Source organism: Pempheris klunzingeri, chromosome 17, assembly GCF_042242105.1.
Source record: "Pempheris klunzingeri isolate RE-2024b chromosome 17, fPemKlu1.hap1, whole genome shotgun sequence".
Classification (NCBI taxonomy): domain Eukaryota; kingdom Metazoa; phylum Chordata; class Actinopteri; order Acropomatiformes; family Pempheridae; genus Pempheris; species Pempheris klunzingeri.
The window spans coordinates 16,700,802-16,713,604 of record NC_092028.1 but is presented as its reverse complement, the minus strand read 5'-3'; positions in this window follow the sequence as shown (position 1 = coordinate 16,713,604).

Genomic DNA, 12,803 nt, shown 5'->3' with positions numbered 1-12,803 from the left:
CACAGGTCTGTACAACAAAAGCAGTGTGTACCTGCTGTTGATGAACACCTGTGCCTGGGAGTTTCTCTGTGTAACCGGTTGGAGGATGATCTCAGTCACTTGCTTTTTGTAAACTGGTTGATTAGTCACTCAGCTGTTTGAACCGACCTGATAATGACTGTGTTACATTCAGGCTCCACCACCCTCAGCCACGCTATTTAACCATAATATTTGATAGGAATTTTCTTTAATAATACACACAGAAACATGAGGTCATTAATCAAATCTCAGGCATCAAACGATGTAACTGATGTATCTTTGACCTGGCAGCAGGCCGGGTAAACAGCAGCAGCAGCAGTCACTTCCTGAGCACAGCGTTTTTGGAGGACAGAAATAGATGCTTAATGTTTTATTTAGCAGACTGACTGCCAAACCTGAGCCGACAGTTAAATGCACTACACGTAATTACAGAGGAGAAAAAAAGACGTCGCAAGCAGCTGCCAAATGATTAGAGCTCTTCAATATAGACACAATTTGGAGATGAACTGCAATAGAATAAAAGCACCGAATAGTGCACTGCAGTGTATCTTGTTAACAGAGTACCTGATAAAATTAACCTTTATAAATCTCATTGATATTTTCATTGACACGAAAAAGAACAAGGACAATAGGTAACTTGTTTCAACATTATATTCAAGCGTTGATTCCTTCCTTCGACCTCCACTAGTTCAGGACATTGACGCGAAAGCTGTTGCCTGAACTTTATTAGATATTTTATGACAGAATTAGCTGCTCTTTCTCTACAATCTCTCGTCCAATATTGCAGGTCAAAAAAGTTGAACGTCCCGGGCATTAAAGTAACTTGAATGGGAATAGAATCATTTAATTGTGTGGCTCTTCAAGACTTCCCAAATGTTATCAGATTGAACGGACCAAATTCTGATGGTCATTTTGTGAGGGTCGTAACTCAATAAAATGTATCCGCTGCTTTACAGAAGTTTCTTTCACAATGTAAGTCTACGGAAAAAAGTATTTTTGGGCCCAACGGCGTCACATGATGGATGCCATTGTTGTAATTACACAGTCTGGCTACTAGGTAAAATTGGCATCAAAGCATGGCGCACTTCCTGGCATGATAGGAGAGACCTTCAGGCCACAGAGGCAGCTAAAACCGGCCCTGACACAAAAGTTTCTATTTTAATAGACGCACGAATTTTGTGACGCCACATCGAAACACCTGTGTAGTGATGTCTGTGTGTCAGAATAGGGAGTCAACAGGTCAGCCTGTTAACAAAGGAGGAGGAAATTACTTGATCAGTGCCTCAGTTAAACAAGCATTACAATTAATTGTGTATCTGTGCCATACCTTGCTCAAACCGATGACCCAATGATGACTCACCATTGATTGGTGGTCACAAGTTATCTGAAAAGGCATCTCGGGTTAATTTCACAATGAAAGCCCTGAAGCGGAGGTACCAGTGGAAGCTTTTTAAAGGGGAACCCATGGTGCCTGTTAATGGTGACAAAGTGCTGTGAGTGAAAATTTCATTCCATTTCAAATTGCCAATACCTCTTTAAATGCAGAGTGTTTGTAAAATATTCAGCTCATTTAATTTTAGATTTCCAAAAATATGTAGCTGCAGATATTTAATATGAAATCATTTTTCTTAAAACAAGAAATCTCTCTCACATTGTGTGTGTCTGTATCAAACCTTGTGCAATCGCCATAAAATAAACAGGGTTGAACTCCACTGATACTTTACACATCATTTACTGATTTACAGTGGAGCAAAAAAGTATTTAGTCAGCCACCAATTGTGCAAGTTCTCCCACTTAAAAAGATGAGAGGCCTGTAATTTTCATCATAGGTACACTTCAACTATGAGAGACAGAATGAGAAACAAAAATCCAGAAAATCACATTGTCTGATTTTTAAAAAATTTATTTGCAAATTATGGTGGAAAATAAGTATTTGGTCAATAACAAAAGTTCATCTCAATACTTTGTTATATACCCTTTGTTGGCAATGACAGAGGTCAAATGTTTTCTGTAAGTCTTCACAAGGTTTTCACACACTGTTGCTGGTATTTTGGCCCATTCCTCCATGCAGATCTCCTCTAGAGCAGTGATGTTTTGGGGCTGTCGATGGGCAACACGGACTTTCAACTCCCTCCAAAGATTTTCTATGGGGTTGAGATCTGGAGACTGGCTAGGCCACTCCAGGACCTTGAAATGCTTCTTATGAAGCCACTCCTTCGTTGCCCGGGCGGTGTGTTTGGGATCACTGTCATGCTGAAAGACCCAGCCACATTTCATCTTCAATGCCCTTGCTGATGGAAGGAGGTTTTCACTCAAAATCTCACGATACATGGCCCCATTCATTCTTTCCTTTACACGGATCAGTCGTCCTGGTCCCTTTGCAGAAAAACAGCCCCAAAGCATGATGCTTCCACCCCCATGCTTCACAGTAGGTATGGTGTTCTTTGGATGCAACTCAGCATTCTTTCTCCTCCAAACACGACAAGTTGAGTTTTTACCAAAAAGTTCTATTTTGGTTTCATCTGACCATATGACATTCTCCCAATCCTCTTCTGGATCATCCAAATGCTCTCTAGCAAACTTCAGACGGGCCTGGACATGTACTGGCTTAAGCAGGGGGACACGTCTGGCACTGCAGGATTTGAGTTCACTAGGTCCCCCCGTGTGGTTCTGGGATTTTTGCTCACCGTTCTTGTGATCATTTTGACCCCACGGGGTGAGATCTTGCGTGGAGCCCCAGATCGAGGGAGATTATCAGTGGTCTTGTATGTCTTCCATTTTCTAATAATTGCTCCCACAGTTGATTTCTTCACACCAAGCTGCTTACCTATTGCAGATTCAGTCTTCCCAGCCTGGTGCAGGTCTACAATTTTGTTTCTGGTGTCCTTTGACAGCTCTTTGGTCTTGGCCATAGTGGAGTTTGGAGTGTGACTGTTTGAGGTTGTGGACAGGTGTCTTTTATACTGATAACGAGTTCAAACAGGTGCCATTAATACAGGTAACGAGTGGAGGACAGAGGAGCCTCTTAAAGAAGAAGTTACAGGTCTGTGAGAGCCAGAAATCTTGCTTGTTTGTAGGTGACCAAATACTTATTTTACCGAGGAATTTACCAATTAATTTATTAAAAATCCTACAATGTGATTTCCTGGATTCTTTCCCCCCATTCTGTCTCTCATAGTTGAGGTGTACCTATGATGAAAGTGGGAGAACTTGCACAATTGGTGGCTGACTAAATACTTTTTTGCCCCACTGATTGTCTGTTACCCAGCTGTGGCAAACGTCAGGCTCCAAGCAACTCGACCCATTGCTACTTTTTGGAAATCTTACCTCTGTTCTCCTCATATTTTCAGATTCATCCACCAGCCTGCTCCTCCTTGTCTCTGCTCCGGTCCTGTCTCCCCCTATAAAAATAAATAATTAAAAAAAAATCAGATTCTGAAGCTTCATTTTATATATTAGGCCTTCAAAGTGCTCTCTGAAACTGTGCCTCGTGTCCACGAAATGAGAAAATTAAAACTTTGTCGTAGAGCTAAACCAAATACACCATTAGAAAAGTCTTAACCTGGAGAGTAGCCTATGTATTTATGGTATAGTATAGTATAGTATAGTATAGTATAGTGTGAAGAGTCTGCTGTGAGATAGTGACCTTCCAACTCTTGAATTTGATGTTTAAAACACTCTCAGTTCAGTATTTACGACTAAAAATGAAAGGAAAAACATTTTTTTCAAAACTACTATCCCTTGGAGTCGTGCCATGCAGCTCGATACGAATCAGCACCACAGTTGTTGTTATTCCAGTTCACGGTTGTAAGTAGGGTCATAAAAAGATTTATCTACCTAATATATCAGATATCAAGTACAGCCAAGCTAGTAACACTGCATCAAGATGATGTGTGTCAAGAAAAGAAAAAATGTTGCTTCACATATTTTAGCCAAAACAGTGAGCAACGGCATCCAATTATATGTGTACTTGTGTGTGTGTGTGTGTGTGTGTGTGTGTGTGTGTGTGTGTGTGTGTGTGTGGGGGGGGGGGGGGGGGGGGGGGGGGGGGGGGGGGAGAGAGAGAGAGAGAGAGAGAGAGAGTAACTTAATCAGTTAGAAATAAATTCAACTGTTAAAAGGATATAACAGTCAAGAAACGTTTTATAATGCAAAGTGGGACTGTCATCATCTCCATAGCAACGGTCAAGGAGGCTCATGGGTAATGGTGCCGCTTCTGCTATTAAAAACTATAAAAAACTCTAATTATATTATATCATTAGATTGGATTATTGTGTTATATGTGCGCTGCATTTTACTGTTAGTGGTCTGAGGTGGACTAATTGGAACTATTTGTGTAGGACTGCAGCTAATGTTTATTTTCATTATAGATTAATCTGCTGATCATTTTCTCAATTGATTTATTGATTGTTTTGTTTGTAAAAATTCAGAGAAAAAAGTGGGTGAAATGTGACACAATCACCCAAAGTGACACCTTCACTCTGTTTTGTCCGACTAATAGTCCAAACCTCTGAAATTAGAGGACACACACACACACACACACACACACACACACACACACACACACACACACACACACACACACACACACACTTACTGCGCTTGTAAAGTGCAGTGAAAGAATGCCATTTGTTTATTCTGACTCTTTACTGTCTTTATTAACCTGTACGGTGGCATGTACTCTCCTCATATTTTGCATAATGCTGCAGTAAATAATGTCGACCACATTTAACCACCTTTACAAAGTGAACTATGAAACACACACACACACACACACACACACAACAGATCAGTCCCACAGCCTTCTCTCCTCTGCTGCTCATTTGTTATTTCAGCACTCGGTGTGATAAAAGGCTTGAGTTTCTCATTAAAAGCTGCCCAGTCTGTCCATGAATCACAGTCAGCAGGGAGCCGTCACCTTGTCTGACCCGCTGCAGCGGTGAGGGGCGGGAGTGCTGAGGAAAAAGCAGACCTCTCTTGTCCATAACCTTGCAGAGGCCTCCCCTTTGAGGTGAACGTCACTGTGAGAATTGGAAATGGGATGACCAGCTCGCTCTCATAAGCTGGTAAGTTCCTGAAGCCCCAGAGCAGTTAGAAGGGTGACCCAATGATCAATGACACAAGAGGAGATATGAAAGGTGGAGAAATGTGCACATCGGAATGTAAAGTAGGCCTGCGACTACTATAAATATTTAACTGTCAACTGATCTGATGATTACTTTCGCTATTTATTCATTAATCAATTAGCTGCCTGTTTTAAAGAATATCAGATAACAGCAGGCCAATGCGATGCCTTCAAACGTCTTGTTTGGTCTGACCAGTAGCCAAAAAGCCAAATATATTCACTTTAAAGTTATGTAAGACAAAGAAAAGGAGCAAATTTTGGGCAATGGATTATCAAAAAAGTTTGCCAATTAATTTTCTGTCCTTCGACTAATTGAATCAGCTGCCGTGAAGCATTAATCAGCCAAGAGGCTCAATTAATTACAGATATCGATGATATTTCCTACTTCTCAGTACTCCAGTGAAAGCATCTTCTACCAGCTTGAGCCAGCTCTGTGCTTAACACAGAATGATGATAACATGATGATAATAAAAGGGGACAGTGGTCTCATTTCTCAGGACTGAGATAATATATATATATATATAAATCCAACGCTGCGAAAAGGAAAGAATATTACTGCTGGAAAAAAGCCCTGATTTTCAGTCCTGGTCATAATCTATTGGTTAGTACATTGAATTTATTTGGCATCACAGCTAACAGGCAAACTACATCAAGAGAAACAAGACAAAGGATCTCTCAGAGATTAGTAATGGGCAGCAGGGGGCGCCAGACAACAGCATGTGAATGCACCATGAGCCTCAAACACACTGCAGATCAACCTAAAGGTCAAAGATGCCTTTGTTCTCTATAATTCCAGGTCAGACTGTCAAAATGATCTGGAGTCAGTGTAACGTGAAGAGCTGAAAAACTGATGCTGGGTCAGTTGCTCCTAGTCGGACACTTCCACATACTGACGCATGATAATTGATGAAAAAAATCCACTGTCTTAAGGATTTACGCTTCTGAGCAAAAGAAATAAGACAGAGACAGAGCTACACATCTGTGGGGATTCATGGCAGGTGAGCTGAAAATAGTTGGAGTGATGAATTTAGCGGAGGAAGCGAGTGAAGTTGGACCCTGACAGCTGAGAGCAGTTGAAGGAGCTCTCGAGGAGCTATACAGTGAGGGAGCAACTGCGACGAGGAGCTGTCAAAGCCAGACAACCCCCCCCCCCCACACACACACACACACACACACACACACACACAAAAAAAACACTCAGCATGCAGCAAACCTACATTCACACTTGATGACAAGGTGGGTGGAAGGTTTTTCTGAGGTAAAGGAGCCGTCCTTTTTCTCATACAGTGTCATGCTGAAACCCAACCTGTCAGAAAGAGAGAAAAGAGCACACCAGAACATCCAGTGGAGCAGCTTGTGGCTGACAACTAAAATACCAAAGAGATACTAAAAGGAAACTAAAAATACAAATCTTGAAAAGAGGGGAACTATCAGGAAATGGAGAAAAATATGACAAATTACCTTTACACATAATAGAACAATTACTCAACATCTCTGCCTTTAACACCCCTCAGTGAAAGTTAAAGTAAAAAATGTGATTTTGGCAGGTATATATTTTGTTGAAAAGAGTCGGTGAAGTGGATTAGTCATCTCATTTCATGCTCGTTTCAGGAAGCGGGAGCTCTGAGGTCACACTTCTGAAAAAAAAAAAAAAGGCAGCCTGATGAGCAAATGTACTGAGAGGATTTTGAGCTAAATCAATTAGCGTGACTTTATGTATAACCTCCCCAAATCACTTGTGTGATAAAGTGGGACGCTGAGAGAAAGGAAGCTGCACACTGAGAAGAGATGAGAGGCCGGGCAGCGGGTGGATTTTATTTATCGGTGCATTAGATGGAGTTTTAACTGCTTTATGGTTGCTTGAGCTATGACGATGTGGCTCTGTGTTAACCATGTGTGTTTGGGCCCCGTCAGAAAGTGTGTGGACCGGTGGAAAGACAGACATCCTTAGAGCCACGCCGCTAGCATGGCTAAAAAAAGCAGCAAGGAACGGCAGTGTTACTCTGTTATCATTACTATTCCAACACTAGAGGCTGATGTGGTGGAAACTGTGGGAGTCTCTGAGTTTTATCTACATTTACTCTGCTCATTAAGTGTTCCCACTGCTCAGGCACAACCTGCTCTACAAACACTGCTAAAGACACACAGGAGACACTGTAGGTGTGGAAAGAGGGAAGCTGAGGCAGATAAAAGAGGGTTTATGACTTGCAGGAAATAAAAATGTCCCTAGTGACTGTTATTTCCCCAAAGGAGAAAGCGAGTAGGAGACAGCGGGACGTATTGATGCAGGATCATTGATTTACTGATAAAAGTTAATTAAACCCTTTCCCCAAAAAAAAGGAGAGAGAGCCTTGATGTTCTGCTCTGTTACCTGACAGACAAATTTAATAAATAAAGAGCAAAATGTGCAGCATAAGGGCTGCTTGCACTGCAGGAATAAGACGGGAAAGGAGACAGAAGAGGAAGTGTTCCTCAGTGACCTTCAGTCAACCTTAAACACAAAGAAGCCACCAGCCAAACTCTGGGCCGTGGGCGATGGGCAGCCGGCCAAAAAATCACAATACGCTTTCTAAAATACTCTGAAAGCAAACTCAGTTCTCCAGCAACATAGTTTTTATCTTTTCAGAAAGCACACATTGAATTTACTGTATTAAAGGACCAGTGTGAAAGATTTAGTGACTGGAAAAGCTACACTGGACAAAAGATTCACGCTCCCTGGTTTAATCTTTTGCTAACTTGTTTGTCTGTTCTGGGCTTCTGTAGAAATATAGCAACAGTATGATAATCAGCTCTTAGATAATGTGAACACCGTCACTCTTATTCTCAGGTGAAACATGGTCATGAGCACTATATTCCATTTCTAGTGATCTTACATACTGAACCTTTAAAAGTTGCACTTAAAGGGGAACTCCACCAATTTTACACATCAGCGTCCATTTACGTATCATGAGGAGGACTACTGCAGGTGTGAAAAAAGTTGCATGAAGCCTTTTGTGGTTTGCGATATCTCTGGATCTGCTGCATCAAATGCAATAAATAGATAAATAAATAAAATTGCTGTGCTGTCAGGACCTATTAAGTCGGAAAGAGGGGGGAATCTATTGTAACAGTCAATGTTCAGCTGCTCTGAACTGATGCACTAATAATGTTATATAGTTTGATAACTAGCTAAAAAGCTAATGTTAGTTAATATAACCAAACAGGTCCCATCCACCCTATGGAAACATATAAAATCTCAAGGCCACGAGGAGCTGGAGCATTGGTGGCACAGCTGCCTCTCTCTCACTGCCATGTTTGACAGCTGGTCCAGCCTTCCTGTTCAGCTCCACAACAGTTTCCTTCCTGAAGTGGTAGCATGGAAAAAAGAACAAACGAAAAATAAACAGCAGCATCATAAAACTCACTTGGGTCGAGTTTGTCTCTTAACTTTAGTTTAGAGTTAAGACTGGGTCCCATTTTTAACTGGAGTTTCAAATTTTTCTTTTTTGCAGCAGAATTCAATTTAATCCAGTTTAGAGTAAAATCTCAACGGGTGTTTAAAGAGTGGTGTAGATGTAATCTTTCTTGTTTTTAAGCTAGTTTGGTGCAACTTAAACTTAACTTTAATCAGGTTTATAAATGAATCCTTGTCACATCACAGCCTCAGTGTGACAAAAATGGTCAGAATAATGCCAATATAGCTGCACCTAGTAGCTGATATGGCCAGCGAATGACGGCTGCTTACTTCCTGTCTCGCAGGAAAAGTCAGTAAGAAGGTCAACGACCAGCCTTTATTTCCTTGGAGGACAAAGTCGGAAGCTTGGGACAAAGATGACGCCGTTACTCCTGCTTCAAGGGCAGACAAAAGCAGGGTGGGCGGGGGGGCAGGTGACTGTCAGGAACAGGTTCAGACGAGACCACAGGGGGAACAAACCTGTTCCTGGTAGTTCACAAACAGAGAACATGATGAATGTTTTGTAAAATAAAGAGCAGGACATTATCAGGTGAACTAACATAACAAGGATTTCCTCATTTTATCTACAATTTATTATTTCAGCTTCCCTCTGGCGTCCAGCGTGATGGTTTGTCAGGATACTCAGCTCCCTTAATTGCCCTGAGTCAATATTTAGTAAAAACCCGACAGAAGGCTGAACAGCAGCACAGATAATACTGTGGCAGAATTTGACAAACAGCTTTTACTCCAAGCCTGCTCTTGTTAAGGTCAGAAGCTTGCAGGCAATCAATAGTTGGCAGTTACCTCTCAATCCATCGCTCCGGAGCCCAATCAGCCGAGCAGCTGCCCTGATGCACCTGATGGCTCGAAGCTAAGGACGGGGAGAGGATGGAGGTGTAACACAGCCTCCTACATAAACTCTGCATTCAGCTGGAAAACAGATGATGCAAAGAGGGAAGAACATGTGTGAGAATATGCTTTATAATTACAAGGCAGTGAGAGAGAAAGACAAGGAGAGGACAAAAGGGATTTAAGTCACCTCTTCTATTATCTCAGTGACTGCAACGTCCTCTTGTTGTCCCTAGAGAGCGTCAGTCTGGCTCTGATCTCCCTCCGTAACACAACGGCATCTGTCCTGTTATCTACCACACACATACACACAATAACACACAACAACAGCTCAAAGAGCTCATGTGCTCTCTGTAGTCTGAAGTGAGGCTGAGAAGACGTGACTTCTCATCACAGGGTTCGGCTCAAAACAGAGTCACATTAATTATTCATTTAAGGGGGAAAAAAACAATATTTTCTTTGTGTGTTCAGTTATTGTTTGTGACACAAAAGTCTATTCATGATAGCTGCTACTGCAGTCCCAGCATGCACCGCTCTACAGTCAGCGAGTGTGCGAGGAGTGCTGCTGAGGGCAAAAGAGGAGAGAATAATTAGAGGAAGGGTGAGGAGAAATGTAAAAAGAGAGAAGGACAGTGAGGATGAGATTGTTCACTGATGTAAGCCTATTTATATTTACATATATTTTTAGAAACATGTATAAATATAAATAGGCCGTTGTTTCTGTAATCTGTTATTTCTAGTTTCAGCTTCTTAATGGATGCAGGTTGTATGTTTGACATGTCATTTTCTACTGTTTCCCTCCACATTTTAATTAAATTCTATAGTTTTTTGACCGCAGATATTAAAGCTACATCCTGCTGTAAAGAAAGTTGTGGGATGAAACGTACTGCACGTGCGCTCTGGACCCCACAGAGTCAGCCGAGCCAGCTAACTTCTGGTTTAGCGCTCTACTAACTTGAATGGGGATGACATTATTTAATCATGAGGCTCTTCTAGATTTTGTAAATGTTATCGGACCTACTGGATAAAATTGTGATAGTGAAACATGTCATTTTACAGGCGCCTCTTTCCCAATGTAAGTCTATATTTGGCCTCTAAAACTCTGAACCTCAGACTGCGAAGTGTGTCTTTTTTTAGCTTTTAGCTCTTGGTCACTTTTGATTCAAGTGACGGGGCGCCACCTTTGAGTCTGGTGTCCAGTTGTTAAAATACATCCGTGGTTTCTTCAGTGTAAAAGTCATCTTTCATGAGGTGTTCATATTATGTTGCTGCCAGCACAGATCTGCAGGCAGCACGTCTGTGAGTCATATCCAGCTGAGTCTTCGGGGCTTTTCGGTCGGCCAGTCAAGGCCTCTCTTTAGGGCCTGACAGAGGTTACTCTTCCCCTTGGGACTCCCCTCATCTGACACTGTTGGAGTCTCTGGGACAAACAGGGGACAGTTGGGCTACAGACAAATCTGCTGTCCATTTATCTCCGGACCAGACAATCCACAAAACAATGAACACTGAACATGAAGCTTATGCTGTTGCAGCACATATTATTTGAACTGAAGTATTACATAATGTTTACGGAGCTCAAAAATGTTGAAATGCAGCAAGAGACTTTCCCCTGCACACGGTCTGTTCTCATCTTCTCTTGGTAGCGTTGTTGACTACGGATAAAGAAAAAAAGCTTCTCTGCTTAACAGGATACAGAAGCTCACATTATCATGTGAGTGTGTGTTTTCTGGCAAGCAAATACACACACACAAACACACACAATCCTCTCTGTCGTGGACGCGTCTCACTGTCCTCGCACAGGCACAAACTGTTCTCACATGTACCCACACATTCCCTAATGACTCATCTAAAATAACACAAGAGGCATATCGAAATAGACATTAATACCCTTATGAAAATAAACGGTGAGGCCCGGCACAAATAAACACTGGTCAGGGTGCTCGGTCTGCGGGCCGTGAGACTGCAGCTCCTACTGTTACAATAACATGCCAAACACATGGACGTCCACGGGGAGCTCAGGCTGGAGTGACTGGGCGACTCTTCAGGATCAACCACAAGGTTGTCTAAAAAATAATGGGCGCTTTCATCGGAGCGAAACACTCAAAGGGTTATGTGAGCGGCAATATCCGGAGCACGATGACTGACGGAGGTCTAGTGGGCTTTGGCAGAGATTTATCTGATTGGACTCATCTGGGGTAAAGGTTAACTGCTTCATAGGAAGTCAATGGGACAAGAAGGATAACTGAAAGTGTTTCGTCTATCCGTGTTATCTTTAGATATCTCTAGAGCACACTGAGGGATAATTGTTTGGCTCTAATCTTGACTAACAGGTGCATATTTTGCTCAGTGGCTCAGCAGTGTCACACCATTACTTACTCTTTTTTTTTTTTTTAACTTGTTTAAATCATTAACAGGGTGGGGTTAAAAATCGAAATAATCATATTAACCAATCGCAACGTCTGATCAACAAATAATCCAAACAATTTTTGAAGCATTTTTCTGTACTTTCTTATGTATTTTCATTGAGTAGATAACATTTTATTAGTTATTTAGTTATTTTATATAATTAGATTTGTTCACTGGTAGATGATTGTGCATGAAACATGATATAAAACATAAACATGATGGAGAAAATGTGATGAAGACTCTCTAGATGCTGGAAATCAGTTGGCCTGTAGATGATTAAATAGTTAATAGTTCCCTTTGTGTTTTTATTACAGAGGTGTAGTAGTATGAGTCACATAATAATAAAATAATTCTTATCTTAACCTGGGTTTGGAACTATTTCTTCATAGATGCATGCAGCTGGTGCCCTTTCCATTTCCTGAAAGCCTGAAAGCTCTTAAGGTCAAGGTCCTTTTACTAGCTTCGTCTGGAGCTTTCACCCACATCTCAAAATCATCCATCAGTGTGCGGATAACACACGGCAGGTGTGTGACGCACTGACATCTTTGTGTTCAGCTTTAAAGCTGCCACGACGTCTGGCAGCTGAGTTCACGGCCAAAAGCACCATTGCGCTTCTTTACAGTGTCAGTATACTGTATTAAAGTGAACTGAAATGGAAAATCTGATTCATGTCCAGCATCACTTTTCTCTTTCTTTCTGGCTCTGTTAAAGCTGCCATCACTCAAAATATGATACAAGATCATGAGCTGTTGTTTGTGACGTTTTTCTGGCACGAGTGCCAATCCAGAAAACTACATAACAGCTTGGCAGTATGCTAATGATGGAGGAAGAAAAACACATTTTGTTACTTGTTATGCTATCAAAACCTATTGATCGCACTGCTGGCTTATAATCAGTGAAGTGTGTGGACAGGCTGACTTCTTGTTACTTTAAATGAAGTTTTTGTCACAGAACATTTTATCAGACATTTCT